The 20,651-nt window shown below is 37.7% G+C and overlaps 1 protein-coding gene across 2 annotated transcripts in view; it reads left to right on the top strand.

Moving 5' to 3' along the window:
* Positions 1-20,651, top strand: part of LAMA2 (laminin subunit alpha 2) — a 484,581-nt gene that overhangs the window by 150,119 nt on the left and 313,811 nt on the right. The window lies entirely within an intron of this gene.

Raw genomic sequence — 20,651 nt, forward strand, 5'->3', positions numbered from 1 at the left:
ATGAGAAAACACCATAACTATATTTAAGATGGCCAAACAGGCTTGTCAGGAAGACTTGAATATATTAGTAATTAATGTCAGGGGTATTTTAAAATAGGATTTCACAGAAGTACATTAAATGAGTTATTAAATAAAAAGGAAAAACCCAGGGTGATTAGAATTTTAACTACCTTCATCTAGTACATATCTCCCATCTCCAATAAAGATCAGAGAGGAGGAAATGGGTTTAAGTTGGAAAGTCAATGATTGATTTTACATATAAAAAGACTTTTCTGACAATGAGGATTGCTAATGATTAAAGGATTGAGACCTTAGCAGTGGTTCTCAATCTACCTAATGCCGCGACCCTTTAATACAGTTCCTCATGTTGTGGTGACCCTCAATTTCATTGTTACAAATTGAACATAATTAAGGCATAGTGATTAATCACAAAAACAATATGTAATTATATATGTGTTTTTCCGATGGTCTTAGGCGACCCCTGTGAAAGGGTCGTTCCGACCCTCAAAGGGGTCGTGACCCACAGGTTGAGAATCGCTGCCTTAAAAGAAGTCTTAGTTCTGTGTATACTCTGGTCTGAAGATGGGGACAAAAGAGGTGAATTTGGAAAGAAGTAAAATTCATACAAAGGACCTAAAAAAAGGAAATTCTTTTATGGGTTTTTTTGGTTTTGTTTTGTTTTATTTATGCTGTCACCACAAAGGGCTACGGTGGGTTTCTTTTCTTTGGTCAGGCTTTGCTTATCACATATTTAATATATGCTGAATTCAAAAGCATTCTACTTCTCTGTGGCATCTTTTATCCTGTGGTTTAAGAGTCTTGATTTATTCATTGGATTTAAGCCACAGATTCAAATCATGGCTTTACCTGTTACCAGCTGTGTGATTTTGAGCCATCTCTGTGCCTCAGTTTTGTCTCCTATAAATTAGGAATGGCAATAATAGTTCTTACTTTATATGATTGTCAAAAGATTGAATGAATTATATTTAAAGCATTAGAGTAGTGCTGGCATATACACTAAGTGCTCTGTAAGCATTAATTATTTTTGTTGTTACTGAAATCATAACTATTGTGTAGTTACTATTATTATTGTTATTATTATTATTTTCCTCTCAAATACCCAAACCTTAGCGAAGTTGTAGGGCACGCCTATAGAGTTAAGCCTCAGACTGACCTGTTGGCAAAGCCACAAACAAGTCCCAGCTTAGAGGGCACAGCCCTCTTAGCATAATTAGGCTTGACCTTATGACACCCCCTAGATCCTTCCTAGGTAGCTAATGGGCTGTGGGAGGTGCAGCAAGTGCTGCCAAAACAAGTGAAACTCACAAGAACATTGTACCACTACCTTGTTTACCTCTGACTATAAAATAAAGGCTCAACTTGCCTCTAGATCTCTCTCTGTGGCCTCAGCCAGGCACAGGAAGATCCACTAGACCCCCCTTATTCTCTTTGTCATTTCCCCATCCTTTCGGCGCCCTCACTCAGGCTTCCGAACCCTTGGCTGAGCTGGCTCGGCACACTAAGTGACTTCGACTCTCATTATATTTCCCTAACGTATCTCTGTTCAGTATGTGTGGCCTGGCTCCTTTTGTCTTACTTGCTATGTACATCTCTGTTGATATTCATGTCTGCTATTCTCTCTGCGGTAAGCCACATACCTGAAGCTAGTATCAGTTTTATATTCACATTATCAGAAAACCCATATTCATATTCTCACCGATGTTATTGTTACTGGAGAATCAAACTCCCCGGTCACTCTCTGGCTTGGTACCTTCTCTGCCCTCCACGCCACATCAATAAATGTTTCTAGGGACCAATAAATGTTCATTGTGTAGAGATGCCAGAAGGTGTTTTGAGGCAGTACCCTAGACCAGGGGTGGGCAAACTTTTTGACTCGAGGGCCACAATGGGTTCTTAAACTGGACCGGAGGGCGGGAACAAAAGCATGGATGGAGTGTTTGTGTGAACTAATATAAATTCAAAGTAAACATCATTACATAAAAGGGTGCGGTCTTTTTTGTTTTTAGTTTTATTCATTTCAAATGGGCCGTAGTTTGCCCACGGCTGCCCTAGACCCTAGTCAACTAGGGATTATTCCTTTCAATTTCTTCGGATTATCACTAGACTGCTAAACTAAGCATGCATGGTTACCATAGTAATTTTTGCTGCAGAGAGACCTTTAAGTTATTTACATATGATTTCCTCTCTTTCTTCCCACAATCCCTCCCATTCTCTTTGACTGCCACTCAAATAGAACCTAGATTCACTTTGATTCTGCTTCTGAAACATGGCAGGCTTATATCAAATTCCCTGGAGAACCCATCATTAATTCTTGAAGATGCCCTTTTTTCTCTAAATTTTACATAGAGCTTTGATATTATTTTGATTTCCTATGTGACAGGTTTTTATATGGAGAGACAGGATTTTTTCTTCCTCTTTTTATCACCTGGCATTATAGTGATCCTTAGACTTGAAAATACTGGAGCATGGAGAAACAAACCCAACACTGCATTAATAAATGTTTCTGAGATCCTTCTTTGATAGCAATATTGTTAAGGGCATAGCGTGATTGCCTGTGTGAGTTTGTGTGGGAATGGAAATGAGGAACTAGCATTTCTCAATTACCTGTGGAGTTGCTCCTCTACAGAGAAGCAACAGGGTAGCACTAATTTGTATCCATTTTGAAAAGAGAGTCAGGGAAATAATTATTTGCGGTTTCAGACATCCTTTCTCTGAAAATAATTCTTGCATTGACCAACATGGGGCCAGTGAATACCAGGAACAACAGCATGAAGTGCCTCATTACAAGCAGGTTCACCTGGCATCCTCCAGAAAACAGAATGCTTAACTCCAGTTGAAATACACAGAACACTTGATATATTTTGGAATCACACACACACATCAAACCCATGATTCGTTTAAACTCTCTGTATTTGAAAATTCCCCTTTATAATAAAATAAAGATAAAATTAAGAGGATTTCTGTTGACCAGTGTATAGATTCCCCCCAGCAATATTGTGTCTCGCAAGTATCAATAAATCCTTGTTAAATTAATGCAGCATTGCTGAAAAATCACGCAGGCCACAGAAACCAAAGGAGAAGGGAATCTTAAGGAGATGGCACTAGTATGTAAGACCTGTTATCTCCGTGTTGTAGAATAGGATCTACCCAAATGTACCGAACTGGAACGGAGGGTAAGCTTCTGTAGAGCGGAGTACAGAGCACAAAGTTGTGGCAGAAGGCCAGAGGCATAACTTGCTATCTTGTAGGGTGTTCAAATATAGCTCTGCCACTGATTAACCATGGGGGGTGGACAAGTAAACTAATACATTCCCTGTATGGCAATGGAGATCAAATTAGGTCACTTATGGCAATGCGTCCTTATGGGCTATATAATATGATAGCAAATTCTCTGGTTCAATAGCTAGCATTGGCTAAGTCCACTCTTACTGCAGGATGACTGAGCTGGCTTTGCCTGAATTGAGATTTGGGGCACATGAAGTGGCAAAGCCATGCCATGGTGTTTTGTGGGGTCAACTCTAGGGGAGGCTAGGGTGACTAGACAGGACAGAAGGAATAAGCAAAGCAAAAAACCATGAGCTTGCTGATGTTTAAAGGGCCAAAAGGAACAGATGCGAGTTATGGGGTAACCCGGGGCCAGGAAGGTAATAGTAACCAAAGCTAACATTTACTGATATTGCACACCCGTTTTGTGACAGGCACTACCAAAGAGTTTACAAGTATAAATTCATATCTATTAATACTTGTCTCATTTTACAGTTGAGGGAAAGAGGTCACATAACTTGTCCAGAGTTCCACAACCAGTAATTTTTGGAGCTGTTGTTTAAATCCAGTGTGTCCTCTGAACACCAGAAAGGAACAAGGACACAGCTTTCTGCTTTGTCTGGGGTTTTCTGGAAAATCTGTTGGGCAACCCAACTCATCTTGTTCGTGACTTTTGAAATCAAGTCTGAAATACTGAGCAAACATCCCATGATGGACGATAGCAGGTCATGCAAGATTTGAAGTTGTTTTATCATTTCCCCTCGCCCCCCACATTACCAAGGTAGGGACACAGCCTTTCAGTGAAGATGCAAATCTTATGCAAATGAAGAGGATTAGTGGGTTAACTATTGTGACTGTTATCAATAATATTGGCGAAAACCATATTGTGTACTATTTGTCTCATCAATGACAAATCACATTCCCACACTCTTTCATCTGATCATCACCAAAGTTTTGGAGGCACTTGAAGCCGAAACATTTTACTCGCCTGTGGTCACATAATAGTACACGTTCAAAATGAATCCCTGGTCCAGGTCCAGTTCAGATCTTCTAATGGCAAATCTTACAATCATTTCACTTCATAAACTAAATCCCTTAGGTCCAATCCTGCATCTTCTAGATGTGTGTTTACCACGGCTCACAAGGGCTGTTTGACACTGTGTGGATAATGAAGTGCTGCCCAACATCTCTACTGAGGAAATCCTGAGGGTGTCAGTTAATCAATCTCACACAGGAAAGATAATGCCCCAGTATCTTTACTGCAGAAGTATACTCGAAAATACAACAAAGGATCTTGCAGCTATTAAAATAAGCTTCTGATCTTTAGGGAAACTCTTAGAACACTAGAACTATCATCAAAAGTCCTTGAGACAGGTAACCCAGGAGTAAAATGTTTATGATTATACTTTACAAGCAAACTTAAACCGATATCAGGAGCTGCTTTACTTGGTTCCCTGCTATGAAAAGAAAACTGGAGAAAAACCTACTATAAAGCATTCTAGCCTGAGGCTGTGTACTAATAGGCACTGTGGCAGACCAACTGCAGCCAAATATTTTCATTGGCAGTACGAAAATGAATGACTTTGCTGGATTCTGCTACCTGGGAACCACAAAAGACATGCAATTTAAATTCTAATCATGTGTAGTAAAAATCCTATGATACTCATTCTGCAAAGGAGAATGGCAACCCTGGCAAGATTACAAGTTGGAAAATTGCATTCCCCTTGTGTAAATTTGTTCTTAAGCTTCATTCAGTAATAAGAATTATTTATTTTCTTATTCAACAGATAAGTGCCTTCTAAAACTAAGCCTATTATTAGGTTGAGCTATAGGAAAGTGCCAATATTTGACAATTTCTAGTCAATAAAAATTCAGTTTCCTATGGCTTAGATTAATATATGCCAAGACATGAACAGAAATATTTGCAGAAATTTAAACTGTTCTAAACCTAACCTCACATGTACACATTATTTCAGCAAAACTATTAAAGGGAAATCCAGTCTCTTCACTGAAACAATAATTAAAAGTATAATAGCTTATACTAGTTATTTCGTGAAGGTCTTGCTCTACCGTGTTAGTAATATTCACAAGCTAGAAAAGAGCATTTGACTGCACTTGTTTGTAATTTTCAATGATGGAGAGAATATCAAATAGTCTTGTCATATGGATAATCAGGCATTACACCCATGTGGAAGCTGAAGGTATATTGGTTACTAGTCATAAGCTCGGGAACTGTGTTGTTCTACACGAACACAGTCCAGAACCCTTATATATGCAGCATAATCACTGGGAGATGGTAACTGGATCAGAAGTGACAGCTGCCATCTTCATGGAGGCATTTCCAGTCATTGTAAACCTGGCAGCCACTTTCAGCAGCTATCCACTACTCTCTTAATTACCTTATTGAAAGGCTATTGGTGAAAATCCTTAAAGATTATGTTAAGGAAGGAAAAAGAAACTTCTTTGATGCCTTTTTAAGAAAAAAATTATAAGCCTGTCTAGGGTGGCTCAGTGGTTGAGTGTCAAACTATGAACTAGGAAGTCATGGTTTGATTCCTGGTCAGGACACGTGCCTGGGATGCTCCCTAGTGTGAGACGTGCGGGAGGTAGCCAATCATGATTCTCTCTCATCACTGATGTTTCTCTCTCTCTCTCTCTCTCTCTCTCTCTCTCTCTCTCTCCCTCTCCCTCTCCCTCTCCCTCTCCCTCTCCCTCTCCCTCTCCCTCTCCCTCTCCCTCTCCCTCTCCCTCTCCCTCTCCTTTCCTCTCTGAAATCAATACAAATAGAAGAAAAAAATGTATAAGAATGATTTCATGTTGTTTTCCTTCTTATCTCTACATTTGTCCTTTTTATCATCAGATGAAAAACATTGTGTTCTTTTTTACAAATTTTTATGTTGCAACCATTTGTCTTATAACAAGATAAACTTTTGTGTTGAATTAGCTGCAGTAGAGCAACTCCCACATTAATCACTACTAAGCAAATGCATTGCCAAAAAGATAGGGCATCAGAAATATGGCCCAGATATAGTCTTAGTTCACTAACAAATGATTTGATATTATGAATGCATTTTATGGGTTTATATGGCCATTGAGCAGTCCTCAACATTAGCTGTATTTTTCCATTAACAAATATTGAAAGACATTACATTTTGGGGGGATATGAGATTAAATAAATCAGGGAAAACATCTTGGAGTCTTGGACAAGATGATTAAGACATACCAAGCATAGAAAAAGAGAACATGGTAGTGACCTGTCTTGGGAACTGCATCATTGGCACATAGAAAATCAATGCAGGAGGGAGTGATGGGAGATAGGGTGCCTTCATAGAAATTGCTTTGACTCACCATGATTACTTCAGCTACTGCATATCTGAGTAAATTGAGTAGGGAGGCTGTTTTTATTGAGTTATAAAGCAGTTTTAGAATGAGAAAATTCAATTTTAAGCTTACACCTAGGAAAAAAATTCCAAACACCAACCTGGCAGAAACATGCCACAGAAACAGATTTTAGGGGAGCAGAATTCTTTCCCTGTACAATAATTATGATTAAGTGCTGGTTAAAATAAAATAATAGGGCTGTTTATCAGGGTAAGGCATGAAAGCATTTGCTTTTGGTTTTCTGTTGCTTTAATTTATAAAATTTATTTTGTAATTTTTTTTCCAACCAGAGTCACTTAATACGGAGTTCACTCTTTAGCATGATGGAACTGTTACCACAGTTGCAGTGTTTTAGCCCCTCATTTTTTTTCCTGATGTTTTTATCAGTCTTTCCTTTGAAAGGTAAACAGTGGAGAGAAAAGCCAAAGGCAAAGCAACCTGTTTTGTCAGCACTTCCGTTGTGTTGTCCGGGTGCTATGACATAGTCTCTACTATACTAGTTAGTCCCATTAAGCATTCGATGCTTGCTAACAAAGCTAAACTATTTACAGGGACTCAGTCAATGTAGGCAAACAAACAAACAAAAAACACTTCTCTGTGAGTGCAGAAAGTCTTTAAACTTGGACAGAAAATTGCAAGTGATGTTCTCAGGAAGCCAAATTATTAGGACAGTAGCAATATGTCCTAATTTGGAGGAACTGGTGTCTTGGCAACATAATGTGTTTACACCTATCTTCTTACCCAAAGAACCACTCTTAACATGAGCCACGGCTCAGGAGTGTCTCAGAGGCGCCCCAGGAAGGGGAGTTTAGGATGTGCGTCGTGCTCAGCCCAGCCCTAATCAAGGCCCCGAATTCGGGCTGAGAGAAGAGGTGGTTCAGGGCATTTTATTCCTATCCCTGGGAAAGTAGCACAACTGGTGTCTAACTTTCTTTCTGCAAAATAGCACAGGTAATTTTTACCCAAAGAGGAAACAAAGGAAGAATGTGAAGAGCTGATGTCATTATTTCTGATGACATTAAAATTTGTTTTAAAATATTAAACAGTACCTCCAGGTGTGTTAATCTCTCTCTCTCTCTCTCTTTCTCTCTCTCTCTCTCTCTCTCTCTCTCTCTCTCTCTCTCTCTCTCTCTTTCCCCTCCTCTCTCTTTCTCATAAAGCATAAGGTCAATTCAAGTGATATTGAAAGATATAAAATAATTAGGTCAATAGCAATCCATAAAATATATGCCAAATGGAACAATATTTTGATATTCTGGCCTGGAATGAGGATTTGGAGTTATTTTGAAAAATAATGTCACCATAACTCTGTCCAGAACTCACAGCTGCAGAAAGAGAAGTAAACAAGTGATTCTATTAGAAGACTGCAAGGTTAAAGAACAACCTAAGACTCAAACCTTAATGAGATTTGTGCTAGTTCCCAGTGATATAATTATAGCTCATACAATTCCCTGAAGGAAAACTACAAAAGGATATTTCTATGGTTAGGAATACAAATACCTTTTGCTTGTTTGTTTGTAAATCAGAAAATAAGAATGAAGATTAGGTAAAATATATTTTCTATATTTGCTTTTAAAATTATCTGTATATTTTATATGCAGTCATTTAACATGAAATCTTTACCCACTGTCTTCACATAGAATATTACGTAGTTGAAAGATGCTGCTGTTTCCTGGGCATTGCTAAAGGCTCTTGAATTCCATGAGTTACTGGATTTTTGCATTCCCCCACTCCTCATTTTACATCACACAGACATATGTGTAAGGTCTTCCACGCCAACAGCCAAATCAGATCACTGTTGCCTGGGACATAGCTAGTTGGACCATCCTAATCAGTGAACCAGCTAGCTTTCAAATTTGTGTCAGGAAGGTAGCTCCTTAGAGTTTGCTAGTGTTTGCATGTGTCATTCATTTATGTGCTAGAGCTATGCCAACCTCCCAGGAAAATGAAGGACAAAAAAAGGTACTCAATTATTTTGAATGCAAATTTAAACATTCACATAAGAATATTAATAGGCAAAAATATATTTGTATGACAATAATCATTATTTTGTATATCTCACCTTTTGGGGGACTTAAGAGATTCCTACTTTTTCAGTCTAAAAATAACACATAAGCAGAATGCTCCATGGGCCCCAGAATATTATCCTTTAGACAGTGCATTAGTTACTCAAGTCAGGAAACACTTAATTTTGCAATCCTATGCCATTAATAGGAGAGGACTTTCTAAAAAGCTGAGAAATAACCAGTCTCTGGTAACTTAGCACAAAACCAAATTGGCGTCTCCATTTGGGTTTCCTTTTTGAAATTATTTTCCAGTTTGGTTTTCTTTTGCGTCTGGCGTTCTGGATGATCATCTTGTAGCATATGGATAATTTTATGCTAACATCTGGAATTGAGATTTTTAAAAATTCGCCTGGTGCATATAGAATACTTGTGTAAGACTTGTATTTTTCCCAGCTGCTGTTTATTCATTTCAAAGAGACATGGTTAAGTGAGTGTAGCAACCTTTAAAATTCCTGAGGAAACACAAAGCATGTTTAATACAAAGTCCCGTCAGTCTATTTTCTCTCCTACATGCTTTTCCCACAGCAGAAGTAGTGGAGCTCTGTCTGGAAGGAAGAGCTTTGAATGGTAACAGGTGGTGTCGCTGAGCACATGGGCCTTTGAAATCAGGCTTGGTTTGGAACCTTGGTCTGGCAGTCGATAGCTATGTAACCTTGGACACCTCTTTGAAGTCCAGCTTTCTTATTTCAGATTGGAGAGGTATAAATACATCTCCCAGCATTGATTCTATTAAATGAGATGATGCATGTAAAATAGCTGGCTTAAGGTGGGAACTCAATAAATGGCAGCTGCTACCATTTATTTCAGTGTATTAAGAATGCAACTAAGAATTTCTCTTCCTGACCTCATAGTATGCAACTAGCAGTTTGGTGATTTGTACACAGTGTTTTAGAGATCTGAGTGAATCTTGTCTTTGAAAAACTTGCTCTATGAGTGGAAGGAGAAGGAAGGAATCAAGCTAGCTAGAGACGTTATACAGGAAACCAGAGAATACTTCCTTTCTGAGCTTCTACAGCACAGCAATGGCAGTGTACTTGCAAAGTAATTTGAATTTTTAAAATTTATTTTTTAGAAATATATTTTTATTGATTTCAGAAAGGAAGGAAGAGGGAGAGAGAGATAGAAACATCAATGATGAGAGAAAATCATTGATCAGCTGCCTCCTGCATATCCCTACTGGGGATCGAAACCGCAATCAGGGCATGTGCCCAGACTGTGACCTCCTGGGTCATAGGTCAACGCTTGACCACTGAGTCACAACAGCCAGGCATGACTTTGACTTTTAGGCAATGCTTTAGAATTCACACACTAACTTAATATTTTTAAGTCCACGCTATTGTGTTGGCAAGGATAATAGTTCTACATTCTTTATTATGACTGAAACTAGAGGCCCAGTGCATGGATTATTGCACTGGTGGGGTCCCTTGGCCTGGCCTGCAGGGATTGGGCTAAAACTGGCTCTCCGACATTTCCCAAGAAGTCCCAGATTGCAAAAGGGTGGTTCTCGGGTGACACACCCTGGAATCAGGCTCCCTCCTCTCTGGTTCTGGGTGCGTCACCTGAGAATACAACTGCCACATCACCGCAGCTCGGCAGCTCCTGTGTTGAGCATCTGCACCCTGGTGGTCATTGCACATCATAGCTACCGGTCGGATGGTTGGATGGTGGAACAGTTAGATGGTTGCTTAGGCTTTTATATATATAGATGTTATTCATAATGTTTTGGAATTTCTTGGAGCCCATTGTTTTTATGTTGTTGACTTATTCACCAGGCTTGAGTCTAAATTATTTTTGTTCACTCTCACTCCAAAATTATTCACCTTAAATGATTAAATTTTATAATATTGAGTTAGAGGAATGTGCTAAAGGTTTGGAAAACAGCTCTAATTATTTCCAAATTCTCTTGCATGTTGTTGGGATAAGTGTAAAACTAAGGCAATTAATGTAAAGGGTTTTACATGTATTTAGTTGTACATTTTTGATATCTTTGTTAAAAAATTAGAGCTTCATTTTATATTCACCAATTAAAAGATATTTTTCAAAGGAACATGACTTAAAAGAGTTTCAGAGGAATGATTTTAAGTACATGGATTTTGCCCATTGATTCTGAAAACCCAATAATTTTCTTAAACATATTCCTTACTGTGCTCTTGTTACCTTAACAAAATTGAGGGTTTGAAGTTTGTCTAGTTTTTTTTTTTATTCTTTCTCCTAAACTTAGTAGGCTTTGTAATCAGTAATACTAGATGAGTGAGTGAACGAAGAGATGATAAAATGAATGAATTTATTACCATTTTTTATTAAAGAGATATCCATTTTTATACCTCCAATTATTTCCAAGAAAAGTGTCAAATGCAGTACATAAAAAATCATATTAAATTGACAAAAACATGAAAATAACTGAACAAAAAAGAATTAAAGAAATGAGCTCATTTACTGCTCATCTAGAATGAGTTAGTTATTTTAGTTGAACTCTTAATTTATTTTAAAATTTTCAGACAATTGGGGCAAAAAAGGAAAATGTTAAATTATGTAGTTTCCTTATTTGACAAAAAAGAGCTTCCAAATTTTCAAGACAAACATTTTCTTGGCAATGAATTCTCAGAGAAAAATTTAATGCAGTCCTTATGTAAAGACTTCAGATAGCAAAAAGTACAAGATTTTCAAGCTTAACTAGTACAGAGGACAATATCACTTGTTTATTGTGGAGAGCGGCTACAGTGTTTGGACAGGTTCAAGCCTCAGACTAATGAGAGGGCACAGTCCTCTCATTGCCACATGCAAGTCCCAGCTTGGAGGGCAGAGCCTTCCCAGCACAATTATAGCCAACAACTATAGTTGTAAGCTTGAACCTATGGCCTGAACACGTGGCCCCACGTGTCTGAGTGATGTGAGCTTGATAGAGTTCATGTAATTGAACTTGATAGGTGCATGTAATTGAGTAGGATTGAAACCCATGAGAATGTTGTGAACATCTTGACCACGCCCTTACTTTGCCTCATGGAATCTGCTATAAAATAAAGACACGGCTTGTAGTCCATGGCACTGTCTCTCCATCGGAGAGGGCAGCGTTCCACCCAGCCTCACCTTTATTCTGTTGTCTTGTCTTTTCTAATCCTTCACCACCCTCACTCAGGTTCACCCTTGGCCGTGCTGGCACAGCACAGTTTCTACCACATAAGAAAGCTAAGGTTATAAACTTCAAATTTTTACTCAATAATGATATATGTGCCTTTGGGAAACTAAAATAATATGATTCAGTCTATAATTTTGTGTCAGTCTACTTAACCCAGGAAGAAGCCTTGGGGATGGATATGTGGTGTGCCTTGATGTTACTTAATGTTACTCTCAAATGTCAAATGCATAAGCAAATCCTTATGTTTGAGTTACTTGGGGAGCACTTAAGCATTAATATTCTTTGTTGCTGGGTAGTCATCTGTGTGATGAACATAGAATATGTATTACTAAACAAATGGAGAGCTAGCCTAATGCTACACAAAAGTGTATTGTCAGATGACCTGTGATTAGAGCCAATATATTTTTCCCAACTTACATTTTGAGTAATAATAACTAACATTTATTGATCTCTTGCAATGAGCCAGATGTCATTCTAAGTGCTTTTCATCTGTTAACTCATCAACTTTCACAATAACCTCATCCAGTGGACACTATTCTTATTCCCATTTTACAGATGAGGAAACTGCTGGACAATATTATCTAGCCCAAGGTTAAACGGACAGTGAATGAAACAGACAGTATTTGAACCCAGGCTAATGCAGTAGCCTCTAAGCTTAGCACATCATGAACTTACCCGCAAGCTGCCCATGAATTTGTATTAGCATGTGGCTTTACAGATTGAATATTTTAAACTCTTTCATATAATATAGAGGGAATATTGATATAAACAATGTTGAGGGGAACAATAACTAAAATTTGCTAGCCTTAACCTTGAAAGAACATCACTGTGACTTCCTGCCAAGTACCTGATTATGAAGAGAATTGCATTGTGATAGCAGGCTAAGAGGAAGACAGTAAGAAATGTGCCCTGAAGTAGTCCAATGAATGGATTAACCTATTTCAGGGCATCAGGTTGGAAAGCAGTGCTCATCTTATGGACCTGGTCTAATGGAAAGTGCACTGGATTTGAAGTAAGAATCAAAAACAGAGTTTTATACCCAGCTCTACCACTCTTAGTTTCTGTAACCTCCTAGTGTTTCCTTTTCATGGGATCATTGATGTGTCTTCTTAGGAACTCTATTTTCTTAATAAATTGGTTTAAGGTTTCTGTTTTATCTACCTTCCAGGTTTATTGTGAGACCAAATAAAATACTGTATGTACATATACTGTAGATTCTAAAGCAATCTACAAATACACACTATCCATACATACTTGCCATAGGGGAAAGACATATGTCCAATTAATGCACAAGTTATACCAAACTATTTTGGTGCATTCAAAAAAATCACAATGAAATTTAAATATGCAAAAATCCATTTTCTTTCTTTTTCTCAATCCTTAAGAATCTCTACATAAGAGAGGTAACATGGACACAGTAAAGTAAGGGCGAAAATTGAGTTTTAAATGTTTTGGAATTTCTGAGCACAATTAGTAAAAATCCATAATGTAACCAATTGTAAATTTTTTAAAATTTATCAAAGAAAAGTGAAATAAAACAGATAAGTGTTGCTTTGTGGGACATTCTCATGCAGAAAAATTGGCATGATTGGACTAATACATTTCTGGATTTACAGGGTGTTATGAGGATCATTCTGACTTAAAAATGTATAATTATTTTGTAAATAAAAATACTATGGGATTTCAGATTAAAAACTCAAGAAAGGTGAAATAGTTTTACAATGTTTACTAAATATACTATGATTATTATGCCATAAAGTATCTGGATTTTAAATATAACCTTTATGGCCTGAGAAGTCAGACCTTTCTTTCACAGATGACTTCCTTTTTGTTTCCAGTGCTATTTTGTTTAAAGGCCTATTTATCCTCCATTAAGTGATCTTTCTAAAGCTTTCAGCATGTCTCTTCCAATTGCATTAAAATATCTTTAAGGAAATTAGTATCCTCAAGAGTCGACACAGTCTTTTGCTATTGCATTTGCTATGATTTTGAGTGAAGGCAAAATATACAGGAAAATCTAGAAGTGAGCACTCTAGATAATTCCAAATGCACCTAATGTCTTCTCATGCTGCTCCCTTATTGCCTTTAATAAAAAATAGCTTCTGAGTGGCAAGGGTATTTTAAGACACATGAATCAGTATGCCCCTTCAGCTGGATTTCTCAAGGAGACTTTTCAAATGCAGAAATGATTAACAGTATCTGAAGCGAAACTGCACAGACTGTGTGGTATGGTCATAGTGGGTGGGAATGCCTGTTAGTCTAGAGGCCCCTGCTGTGTGCAAGACAGACACCGCCTTCCCCATTGTCCCTCGCCCATGGTGGGCCTGGAGTGGATTTTCAGAAATAATTACCTACAGAGCACTTATAAAAGCTAATGAATTATCTTCTTCACTGTGTTTCTTTCATTTTTATGGAAGTCTGTCTACTAGGCTGTAAATTGGGAGATTTACCAATTTAATAAAAAAAAATAACTATTTCTTTGAAGACCTCAGAGTCTTCTGCAATTGCACTTCCAATTTTTATTTCAAACCCTGTTGATGCTATTGTTTACCATGTACTTTTAGTTAACTTGAGTATTTTAATTTAGCACAAGTCAGCTCCATCAATTAACAACTCTTCGTTCTAATTATATCTTCTATGTATTTTTAGTGGTGTGTCTGCTATTCCAAAGATCTCCTTGAACATTATACACATTAGAACTGGCAGAGCCTCTTGACACCTCGAGTAAAAGCTGGAAGCTCTGGAAGGAGGTGCTAATAAATAACCTCAAATCCGGAAATTGTATGCTTTAAAAAACAAAATCATCCTGTTAGTGAAGCTAGAGTAAACTTCCTAATACCATTATTAATCGGTTTTAAAAAGATATATCCTGAAAACTATGGGAAAGGCTGCTGTAGATCAAAGAAATTACAAGGCAGCAGCAAATTGTAAACAATATATTTTGAAATTATACTTAAAATTACCCACAGTCAATTTTCTAAGGCATTGAACTATTAAATATTTTTGAGTTACCTAAAATCTCAAATTGTCCCTGAGGTAATCACTTCAGTTGAAATAAAGGTATCTGCTGCTTCCCATGAAAAAAATCAAAATTTGTGAATATTATTATGTTTATTGAAAAGTTATGGTTCACCTTCAAAATGATGGGCAAAAAGATCACTAACTGTTTTAGGCTTTCCTTAAGACTTATAATAAGCAGAACTTACAGGTCCCTAACCCTGTTAATCTTTATTTGAATATGTATCTAAATGCCCTATGACAATTTTAAAATTCTATGTAAATCTTTCATCATGTTATCGATGATAGTGGAGTTCTTGGGGGTACCAAGAGGAAAAGAATGCCCTGAGGGTCCCACAGGAGGATGGGTTTCGTGAAAAGCTTTATTGATGGTGTAAAATTAAGGGGATTCCCCTCAAAGGTCCCATCTCTGTCCGTTGCCATGGAAGAAGTCCATTCTTATCTTCAGTAGCACCAGAATTAAGGCCACTGCTAGAGTTTCTGCTTCATACTGAAGTGCAGTCCATTCCAGCATCTGGCTAGCTTAGCTTGTGTTCCCAGCTGCTGTCCATTGTGTGTGGGGTCCACATGGCCGTGGACCATGTGGCTGCTTAACGCCATGTGGCTGTTGAGGGAGAATAGGCGAGGGCACCAGAGAGTGCAGGTCACAAGAGCAAGAGGAAACAAGAGTGAGTAAGAGCCAGAAAGCTTCTTTGTCTGGGGTTTTAAACAGGAGCTTAAACAATGCACTTTTCAAGATTTTGCGCACTTCTGATGGGGTCCACCCCAGAGCCAATCCATTGTTCCCCAGGCGAGACTGGCAGGCAAGCACCTTCCCTGCCTCATCTCGACTTCTACTGTGCTGTGTCTGTCGCCCCCCAACAATCTAGCACTAGATGGGAGAAGGGAGGAGTGTTAATCCTCTTGGAGGAAGAGTCCTGTGTGAAGCTGTAGCTTCCTGGTGAAGCTTCCCAGGTGACCATGCTTACATAGTCTGACTACTTTTTGCTGCCTTTCTTTTATTAATATTAACTGGCTAGTTATGATGATAACAATATCAATTGATGATTTATAACTGGTTAACAGAGTATTTTTCTAACCGCACTGATGCAATCAACATTTATAATGTTTTTGGGGAAAAATCATATATCAGAATTTTTTGCTTGTTTGTCAGATACGCCTGCCTGAGAGAGCACCACTGTAGACCTCTGTGTTTCCCCTGGGCAACTGAATTTCATTGTGGGGGAGCTTCAGGGTATAAATGTGCTCATAATCACAAATGCAGCCTTATTAATACATGCGGTCCAAAGTGAAACACTCAGGGAATTATGACCCAGAATGCCCTCATGCTATTCTTTGCTTCATGCCTTTGGAAGTCATTGGGAGGCCCTATAACACTATACAGAACATGGGGAGTCAGGATTGTATATGAGGTTTACCACCTAATTTTTCCCAAATGGTGTTTCCCAAATGGTTGTGTGAATATTTGTAACTTGTGTTGTGATTGAACCATCTCCATGGTTGCCAGACAGGATTTGTGCCCAGCAGTTGTCTGAGGCAGAGCGCATCTCCTGGGGTGGCATGCTCCGGCTCACCCCATAGCGCCACCACATGCCTGTACTGGTGGACTTGAATCCCTGGCTCTGCCAATTACTACTTGCTGCCTCCTGTGCAAGGTCTTTGACCTCTCTGTTCCTGTTTCCCCATCTGCAAAGAAATGGGGATTATAGTAATACCTTGCTAACACTGAGAATTAAATGAAATAAACTATAAAATCAGCATATAAATGCCCATTTTAAAATTATTTCAATTTAAAAACCATCTAATTCATGTGTGTGTGTGTGTGTGTGTGTGTGTGTGTGTGTGTGTGTGTGTGTGTTTTCTTGAAATAATAGGCCAGATCCAAAAGCATAGGACTAAATTCAGATGACAACCCAGGGCCAATTTTGAAACCAGAGGCACTGATCATCTTTGTTCCAGACTATAGTTTCCAGGCTGTTTTTAGAGTGAACAGTATTGCAAAGTAGAAATAGCGTCTGCCTATGAAGCAACAGCAGGTTTGCTTACAGCCTTGGAAGATACAGTTGGTGTCTCCCTCCAGAGCAGGGAACAAGCATGCTTACTATCCATTGTAAAAGATTTGGGTTCTTCACAGCTGTGGTGGGTTGGTGTCAGAGCATAGAAGGGGAAGGTGGAGGCAAGAGAGCAGTTAAGAGGTTTTTTTTAGAGTTTTTCAGGGGATAAATGAGATTGACTGAGACCACAGTGGAAGTTGTGAAGGTGATGAGAAGACATATAAGTAGAGCCAATAGGATTTCCTGACCAATTGGATCTTCCAGGAGCATTTGCTGATGCATTTTCTTGAGGTGTGAGACAATGAGATGAGTGAAGTATGAGTCTACATTTTTTCTGCCTAAGCAATTGGAAGGATTGAGTTGCCATTAAGTGGGTTGGAGAAGCCTGTGGGCGTAGCAAGTTTTGACAGAGACAAACAGGAGTTCAATTTTAAATGTTAAGTTTGAAATGTTTATTAAACATAGAGGCCCAGTGTGCAAAATCACACGAAACCCCATACCTGCCGCGCCGGCGGAACCCTAGACCTGCCGTGCCGTGATACCCATCAATGCATCTACTGGTGACCGGTTGTTTGGTCATTACGGTGTTATGGCCACTGGCCTTTTGTAATAGAGATCATAGTGAGATTGAATAGAGAGTATATAGTATTTTAGGGTTCAGATGAAAAATACTGCTTAAAGACATGAATTAGAAAAATTAAAGCCATGAGACTGCCTGAGATCACCCAGGAAGTACGTAAAGACTAATAAAGAGAAACAGTCCTAGAACTGAGTCTGGAGATACTTCAACCTCTCAAGGTTAGATGAGGTAAAACCAGCAAAATCAAAGAGTCAGTTTTGAACAGAGAGATTTCTGGCAAGATCATGGCAAGCCTTATATATTCTCATTGGGAAATGTGCACTCAGACCTTGATGTGATTTATATAATAAGCAACTGACTATGTGCTAATTCGATTGATTCCTATAAAAACTATAGGAATGTTATTAAATAGTCAATGTCAAGGGAGGAGTCTCCAGGCTTATAAAGAAGGACTTGACCAGAGTTTTCAGGAAAGGCGTGGAGAAACCTAAGCTTGGCTATACATTAAACAAAAGCAAATGAACTAGAATATAAGTTTTATGTCCCTAACATTCACATCCCAAATTCTCATATCAGATCTTACACATCAACATAGCATATATTTAAGGGTATTTCAAATTTGATAGTATAAAACGTTCTTGAAATAATATATGAAGGATAAACTCTGAATTTAAAGACTTGCTCTGAAAACTGTTATGTTATAAATTATATAATTAGATTTTTTATTCTGACTTTTATTCGTACTGGGAAACTTTGAAAGTTTACAAGTATGACATTTATTTCTAAGTACAATTTCGCTTAGAATATTTTAAAAGTTTGGCTAATAAAATAGTGCCTATTGAGAAAAATAATGAAGCAACCACCGCACCATTCATATTAGATTCCTCTCCACTTTAATGTGCCAAAAGTCAAGAAACATTTTTTTTTTATGTCAAACTAAGGTGGTGTCTTACATGACGCCAGACATCTGGGTGAAACTGAAAAGTATAGTGTGTCATCAGTGTTGATTATTATCTGGATATTTAATGTCATCAAAAGGATAAATCATAATTGGCTTTTCAATCTGTCAAACAGATGTTCATTGAAACACAAACACGATCGATTTCACAAGCTGGAAGAACATGTAGATGACCCATAATTGTTCTGCTTCTCAAAGTTAAAGACAAAATCTATTAACATAATCCCTTCAATGATGTGTAAAGATAAGGTATATTACTTTATAATTATGAGAATTTACACTAAAATTATAATATGTTGAAATTTATTTAACTTGTGTTTTAATGATACTAATGATTGAAAACAACAGTAGTCAGAATTATAAATTATATTTAAGATTCAAGCATATTATTTTACACAGTTTTTAAAAATATGTTTTTTTGTAAGCGACATTGACATGGTGAATGATTGTCTTCAGTAGATAAAAGGATTTAACTTTATAATGAGTGAAAAGATTCTTAAAGCAATTTATCTTTCGCTATCAGTTCCCCTCTCAAATATTTAATATGTCCCATCTTGTAGTTGATTCTTAAGGAATACTGAAGCTTAAAGGAGACTTGGAGAAAGTGTGTGGGCAAGCTCTGCTATCTGTACCTGCCTCTGTTTCCAGCTTGAATTTTTTTATTTATATTCTGATCTTTAATTTTCATGACCTCTTTTCCCCCCAAATATTTTTTTTAAATAGTCTTCCTCCTACCACTTAAAAATGTTTCAGGAATAATGAAAAAAACACAATAAATATTAAAAAAGGTTGAAGAAAAGGCAATATTGTTCTTCTACTCAGAGCACCCCAAAATAATGACTATGAAAAGGCATACTCATGTGGATGTGTAAACTCTAGAATGCTTGTTTTAAAATTGCTCACTAATTGACATGCTTATTTATATTTTCACTTCGAGAAAACAACATTGTGGGTGGTATACTAGTATGTGTATTCTGTACAGATTGTATAAATTGATGATGCCATTAGAGAATGTTTTCCTCTCTCTTTATCAGCACCATCGTGTCTTTTAAATATGCCACTGGAAGAAAATAGGAAGATATAGATGTGAGGGAAGACATTCAGGTAAAAATAAGGTGGTTAGTTAAAACTGAGAATAATTTAAATTTTATTTTAAAAAATAGCATAGGTTGGAGACCCAATAAAGGGATTTTGAGAATCAGGGGTATAGATGTAGCCATTAAGAGAAAGGATTATTTCAGCTGAAGTCCACTGCTGGAGGACAGGAAGGTCGTGAGATAGACCAGTGAAAGTGCTTACTTATGATAGGGAAGAAAGGGTTAGGAACAGAAAAAAGATGTATTATCAGGAATGAAGTTAAAGAAGGGGCTGAATATTGATCAGATTTTCAGAAAAACATACAAACCCCAGTCCATACTAATGCTAGGCATAGGCCTTAGAGTTTTCAAAACCAACTTTCTAAGGACATACCCCTATTCAGTGTGTATAACGGTAAGTTTTGGCACATGGCTATTATGGTCTCTGGCCCTGTGCTATCACAGGGTGAAATGATTGGGTTAAAATGTCTGTACATCATCTTTGCATGTAGGTAATCAGCCCATGGGGATGTCTATAAGTAGGGTTTCAGAGACTCTTGTCTTTCTCAAAGGACTGCCATACCTAACTATCTGATAGGGAACCCCCTCTTATTGAGTCCGTGTCTTTAATTAGCACCATATCAGACTGAAAGATGCAGAAGACTGCAGGATGCTGATAGTGGTAGGACATGGGAGGCCTAGAGAAAAACTACAGGGGATCCCAAAATGAAAGAGAAAAGACGATTTTAGAAATTAGCGAGATTAGAAACATTGCATTCTGGCCAGTAAATAGTCACTGGACTTACAATGTATCTTTTTTTTTTTTTTTCAAGGAAACAAGTTCACGGCTATTATAAAAGCATAGATACTAGTAATCACAACATATGCTTTTAAAAATATTTTATAGGTGTTATTATTATAAATTGTTTCAAAATTAGACATTATTCTTAGCATCTTATTTTAAAAATAAATACCATGAGAGGGAAGAAGAAATGAGACAGTTTTGTTGCCGTTTCTCATCGGAACCAGTTTAAAATGAAAACCAACCAACCAAGAAACTCTTAAGCCCAATAGCAACATTCATAGCAATTTTCCTA

The sequence above is a fragment of the Myotis daubentonii genome, chromosome 6 (assembly GCF_963259705.1).
Source record: "Myotis daubentonii chromosome 6, mMyoDau2.1, whole genome shotgun sequence".
Lineage (NCBI taxonomy): Eukaryota > Metazoa > Chordata > Mammalia > Chiroptera > Vespertilionidae > Myotis > Myotis daubentonii.